Raw genomic sequence first — 6,710 nt, forward strand, 5'->3', positions numbered from 1 at the left:
TATTAAATAAGGTGGAAAATGTAAATTTTCTGCTCGTTATTTCTGCCTTCCAAGGTCCTAGTGCTAACAATGACTTCCCTTCCCACCAGGCTTCATGGCTGAATTAACTAATTCTGCTGCTAGGATGGAAATGTGAGACGGGAAACAAGCACCAGAGAAGACCAACAGGAACTGGGGCCAATTTCAGCCCAACACCTTTTCAGTCAACACTGTAACACAGCCCTGGTATTTGTCACTCTTCAAACAACAAGCTGGGGGAGGATTTTCCCTTCCACTACCAAAACACGCTCACAAGCACTTACAGCCCTTAAAAAGCAAACAACTCTATTTTGCATTTATCGCAGGTCATTAATTAGCTGTCATTCGATCAATGAAGACACCACCTTGTCTGTGACCCCCTGCCACCCATTCTATGTTCCAAGAAGTGTCCCTCCCCTCCTCTGGTATACAGAAATGCAGCTGTTCTTCAGGCCAGATCCCTCCCATGCTCACAAGAATGCGATAAAATATCATTTATTTTTTAGGGAAAGGGGGGATAGAATTCGATATACTGCCTTCTATGGTTACAACCCCCAAAGCAGTTCATATATTATATACAGGTACTTTTATTTATTTATTTTGATTTTGCTCACAGGGCAATGGAGGGTTAAGTGATTTGCCCAGCGTCACGAGGAACTGCAGGGGGACTCGAATCCCCTGCTTGTGAATCTACAAAATTCGGATCCTTGCCACACCGAAAATGAACAGTTTCGGTGTCGGTCGAGGCTGTTGTAGAAAAACTGCCCAAACCTTTCAAACTGTGCCTATCCCTCTCGTCTTCTAAAACTTCTCGACATTTCTATTTTACAAACGCTTCATTTACTGTCCGGAGCCTCCTGTGGTTTTCTAGAGAGGCACTTGCCATGTGAAAGCTTTGATGTTGCAAAAATACCACCGAAACGTTATGAATCCAGTGAAGTAACGAGTTAAAAAGAAAATAATCTCTCAGAATGTACTCAAATAAAGGCACCGACTATCAACACTAGACAATGCATTTATTTCCCAAAGTATACATATAATAGGTTACCTTTACAGTGGGTGTTAGTAATATTTGAACATAACTCAAACCAACATAAAAGTCTTGGAAGGAGATCAGATTAATTAAATATTGCATTAGAAAGAAGATAACGATAAAGTTAGGCTGGGGAAATTATTTTTTTAAGACATCTTAGGATAGCGGCTGGAGACACAATTCTGGTGTTGCAGTTACAAGTCGCGTTAATAATTAACTTTTGAAAGCGCTGCTTACTGAGCTCTAACTGTATGGAACACGATCTCAGAGTAACAAAAACTCTCCCCCCCCCCCTCCGTGCAGCAACCCAAATAATCATTTGCGACGGGTCCAATGACACTAAAACAATTCAAGCCATTGTTCTGCGGGCAGGCTTAATCGCTTCCCCCGCTTTACGCGCATTAGATTTTCCCTGCGTTTAGCAAAATGAATCCAGAGCCCTAAACGCTCAAACTTCATTTCGTTCTGAAGGAACATTTTAGAACAAAAAAAGAAGCCAATAGAATGGTATGCTTTTGTTTAAGGGCTGAAAACAGAAGCTGTAGTACAGATTTTTTTTCAAAGCCCCCCCCCCCCCACCCCGTGACTATGAAGTTTCAAATCTGAGAACAGGGCGGCCAGAGCTGGGCAAAGCGCCCGGCAGGAGAGCAGCTCGCAGCCGTGGACAGGCGTTTTAAAGCTCGCGTCAGCTCTCCGTGGGGCATGTGTTCATTATATTATTTGCCAGCCACTGATCTATTTTAGGAGAAACAACAGGTCCAGCCTTGGCACCTCCTGGCCTCACACCCACCCTTGAAACAAACTTTTAGGAGCCATCGTGGTTGGGGGACCTAGCGCCGAGAGCTCGGGGTTCCAGTGGCGTCCGGCTGTCCTGTTCCCCCTTGCCATCTATATATGTCTGCCTGTAAAACCACCCCTGCTGGGCAAACTCGGGAGAGGGAAAAAAAAAACATCAACAACCCCCAAAACAACCACATACACACATTCATAAGAAATCTGCAGCAGCTCCCTGGTGGTAGTGCAGATTCACAGTTATTAGCTCGCTACTCCCAGTGGATTGCTTCCTTGTCCATGCACCCCCAGCAAAGTAGCAGCAGCCGCTCTAAAGTCCGGTCTGTCATTGCAACTTCTAACTGCACAATACCCTGGGGAACTTTCTGCAGGTCTTCCTGATGGCCAGTCCTAAGCAGACTTTTAAGAGGGTGAAGTGGAAGGCGCCCCCTCTCTCTCGGGACTAACAGGGTTGGGAAAGAAAATAGGGCAAAGAGCCGAGTTTCAAGGAAAGAGAGGTTGGGGGGGGGGGACTTTAATCTAACCTCCCCCCCCCCCAGCTTTTCACCTTTCCCATCCCGAGGGCCACACGGATAATGTCCCTTTGAACACCAAAGAAAGATGAAGAAGCGCATTCTTCTCGGGAAGCGTCAACCTGGATGACAATATAACACCGTAAAAACATACTGCTGCTCAAAGTACCACCAGCATTCAGAAGAAGGTTTCATTTGTTTTGAAAAGAGAAACGAAAAGATGGAAATACCGTGCACCCCCGAAACGCCCTCCCTCCCTCAGCGGGGCGACCAGTGTGTGACAATACAAGGAGGAGAACAATGCTCGGGAAAAGGAGAGGGAGGCACGACCAGCGCCTTTGTATAATCTCGCAAGCACATTCCCCCAGCTCATCCTATATATATATACACAGCACAACCATCCCGTGCAGCTAGCCAAGCCTTTTTCCTAAATCAAAATCAAATGCAAAATAAATGAGGGTGATGTGGGGAAACCTGCACTTGCACCCCAGAGTCAGTGTGGCATGAACCACCAGGCAGCCCCTGCTGCTGCTGCCTCTTCTGCCACGGATCGGGCTTGAGCCCAGTTCTGTGAGTCGCCGGGCACCCACCCACCCATCCAGGCTCTTTATTTCAAAGTGCAGAGCCCCCCCTCCCTCCCCAAATACAGACACACACGAGGCAAATACTGTACCTTCTGTTCACGCAGAGGCAGCTGGACTAGCTGATGGAGTGTCCCATTAGTAATCCGTTTAAGGGGATCTGTGTGGGTAACCGGGTCCACCGCTCTCTCCCTTGCAATCCTTTGTCATTACTGCACATGTGCTTTAGCTGGGCATTTGCTTTCTACTTTTCACACGGAACAAGCTGCTTCCCTTCCAGATCGGGGAAGAGGAGTGGAGGGGGGGACGGGGAAGGGGGATAATGATAACAATAATGATACAAAGCCCAGCTCGCACGGCAACTCTTCTTCCACCACAGACCCAAATTCCTCGAGAAATCCACTGGCTTGAAGTCGCCTTCAGCCGAAGGCTGGTTGAGAAGGAGTCCTGTTACTTAGCACGGCTTGCCCTGCTCCTCCGGGGTCAGGCTGTGGCTTGCTCCGATCCTAAGCTCCTTGCCACCGTTCTCTCTGTGTATGTGTGTGTGTGTGAGAGAGAGCTGAGCTGGGAGCAGCTTTCTCACTCCCTTTGCCCTGCCTCCCTTCCTTCCTTTCCTCCTGCTCTAGCCCGAGCCTCCCTCCACGCTCCTGTCACTAGCAGGAGGCATCGCTGGGGGAGGCACTCGCAAATCCCGGAATGGATCACGGCTGAGCCTTTGGATTGCTTTCCGAAATGGATCTCTACTAGAACGAACGCGTGGGGGAGGATAGCGGTGGGGGGTGGGGGGAATCGAATCAGAGCTCGCTTAGCAGCAGAAAGTGGAGCGTTTATGGAATAATATTTCGGATTTGTAAGGACTAGACTGACGTAACTGTGAATTCTTTCCTCTTTTTCATTCGAACACACACACAAATGCAGTGTAGGCTAAAGGAGTTGCTAAAAGCAAGGATTTACTTACTATTGATTGAGAAGTTTGAATGCTGAATGCATAAGTGAACAAATGTGAGTCTGTCCAGTTGTGATTAGCGAAGCATCACTAAGAAGCTCTATGCAGCCCAAACAATATTTATGATGTACAGTTTATTCCAGAAAAACGTGTTCCCTAACTAGACCGAATATGATGTGTAATGCGTATGTAATACTATATTGTTCATACTACTAAATAAATTCTATTGTGATTACGTTTTTGTAAAGAAAACAGCAGTTTCCCCACAAAATTAAAGGGTAGTGCAAATTAGAACAACAAATCAAGTTGCTTAGGTAACACGGACCTTTCCAGTTACGACTTAGAAAAATAAGGTCGCTCCGAAGTAGAGTCACACTTACCAGAAATCATTTCGATCTAACTTCAGTGTTTGCATACTGTATATTACGTCACAGTTTTATTCTGGGCATTTTGACGTCAGCCGATTGTGTTGTTGTTGTGGCCGTCTGCCAGTAGGGGTCGCTTTTCCAGTTCATCGCTGCGCCGCTGCCGGAGCCAGCTGAGCTGAGTGACAGGCAGCCGCTGCCTCCCCGGGGAGCTGTGCTGAGCTTTCTACTTCACAGGCAGGAAACTTTATTTGCATTGCAGTTTGCTCATTTGAAGCCAAAGTAATATATAAAGTGGTTAAAAATTAAAAGAATGAAAGGCCCGAGAGCTTGTCTCGACGGGCCCAGTTAAACGAGGGCTGGGCCCGTTCGAGAAGGCTCTGAGGGCAGTGGGGTGAACAGCATGTGGTTATGGGGGGGGGGGGTGGGGGGTCGTGTTCGGCTGGTGAGCACGTGGGCAGCTGGGATTGGTCAGATCTAAGGAGCTCAGCGGGGGTCACAGAAAAAGGGGCAGGGGAGTTGCCAGTGGAGGCATTGACCTTCACTAACAGGCTGGAGCTGGCGGTGAGTGAGAAAGGGTCAGAGTAGGGGGGCTGGGCAGGGAATCAGTGAGGGATTCCTACCCCCTCCCTGCTGCTTGCATGGCAGAGGTGGCAACGGCTGGGGTTTCAAGGGGAGCACACATGGCCTGGGCAGAGTGCTTATGGAGGGGGGGTCTGCTGCCTGCGGGTAGACGGCGGGTGGAGAGAGCAGCGGCGGTTGGTGGGCACGCACAGCCTTCTGGTCCTGTATCGAGGAGCTATGGGGGAGGGTTTCCTACAAACATAGGCGACTGTTCGACAGGCTGGGGTCCATACCCATGGGTTTTGGGTCTCCCTGCGCTATGCCCCTATGGGCAGCGGCCATGGCTCTTCCCCAGGTGGTCACATGGGCTGGGATACCTCCGAGGGCAGGATATGCATTGGGCATTTCCGGGGTTCCATGGGGTCTTGCCGGAAGCGTCCTGGGTGGGGGGGGGGGGGGGGCTGGGGCAAGTGTGGGAGTCCGAGGGGGCTGGTTTTGCTGCCGCTTCCTTTTGTCATTACAGGTGCAGAGTGCAACGGAGGGAGTGGAGCCGGCGACTGGCAGGTCCAGCCAGATCGAGCAGGGGACGGCGGAACGCCCTTCTACAGTGCAGCAGGAGGAACCAGTGGTGAGACAGAGACAGGGCAGGAGAGGACCCCGTTCATCCAGGACACGGTGGAGCAGCTGGACTGGGCGTCAGGACACAGCCCTGCTGCAGTCTCGGGATCGTCCATGGCAGGTGCTGGAGCTTCTGGATCGGGTAATGGGTCGTCCTCTAAGCGAGCACAGGGGGGAGTGGGTGACGAAAAGGGAGGGGCAGGGGGGAAGCGGATTAGGGCTTCCTCTTATTCCTCTTCCGCATCCTCCTCTTCTCGGTCAGTGGGCATCTCCAGGGTGGCAGAATTGGCAAAGGGTGCTGGAGAGAGGACGAGGGGCCCGCCTGCCCGGGTAGCCCTGTCTGGGAGTGGGTCCTGCGCTCGTTACGTAGGAAGATCAGGCGGAGAAAGTGCATAGCTATTGTAAAGAGGATGGAGCCAGCTCTGGGGAACAGAGGGACAAGTGGAGAGCAAGAAACTACATCCCTCCGCAGGCCCCAAAGGACCCCTGGGGTAGGCCAGAACAACCCCATTACCGGCAGACATTCCCCAAGAAAGAACTAGGAATAAGAGACTACAACTCCCAGAATGCACCAAGGGAACTCGGGGATAAGAGAAAGGATATGCATTCCCCTTGGTCACCAGAGGAGGGCCACAGGGGAAGGAGTAAGGCTGATTCTCCAACCTGGTGGAAGAGGTGGTGGAGCAAGTGGGTGGAGAAAGAAGGGACTCCAAAGAACTTTAATGAAGGAAAGGGGGAGCAGCTGGGAGATGGGCGGGGTGAAGAGAATATGGATTGGGCTCCAGAGGAGGAAAGGGCAGAGAGTGAACCATGTCTTATGGAGCTAACTGAACCAGAGCCGGCCCGGGAAGAGCCGATGGACTTTTCAGCTCTAGCGCAGGCCTCTTGCTGTGAAGGCGGAGTCGAAAGGGTGAAGAGTTGCGGTGACAGCCGGAAGTGGAAGTTGCTGCTTTGCTATCATGGCGAGCGGCGGAGGGGGCAATTGTGGGTGCTTTTGTTATGACAACTGTAGCTCGGGGGTGGGGGTTATCCTATACGGATGTTAATTGGAAGTTTAAATGTTAATAAATCAAGCTGCGGTCTATGGTTATTCCACAATTGTGTGCAGAGAGTTATTGAGTGAAAGCGTACGGGGGGGGGGGGGGGGGGGGGGGGATGTGGGGACATGCCTGGTAGAACGGGTCCCAGCTCCAAGGTTTAAAGATAATATAGCGTTTCTCTCTTAGCTCTGGGAAGATGTTTTAGACAAACGCAGTAACAGAGCAGCTCTTAAGTCTTATC

General features: G+C 50.6%; 1 protein-coding gene across 3 annotated transcripts in view; it reads right to left on the reverse strand.

Annotated features, from left to right (window-relative positions):
• SEMA6A (semaphorin 6A) overlaps window positions 1–3,515 on the reverse strand; it is a 259,483-nt gene extending 255,968 nt beyond the window's left edge. For all 3 annotated transcript variants that reach the window (XM_030193516.1, XM_030193515.1, XM_030193513.1), the window contains exon 1: window positions 3,029–3,515. The gene's annotated coding sequence lies outside the window, so the exon portion shown is untranslated. The remainder of the gene's footprint in view (window positions 1–3,028) is intronic.
• Between the last annotated feature and the right edge of the window lie 3,195 nt (window positions 3,516–6,710).

Source organism: Microcaecilia unicolor, chromosome 2, assembly GCF_901765095.1.
Source record: "Microcaecilia unicolor chromosome 2, aMicUni1.1, whole genome shotgun sequence".
Classification (NCBI taxonomy): domain Eukaryota; kingdom Metazoa; phylum Chordata; class Amphibia; order Gymnophiona; family Siphonopidae; genus Microcaecilia; species Microcaecilia unicolor.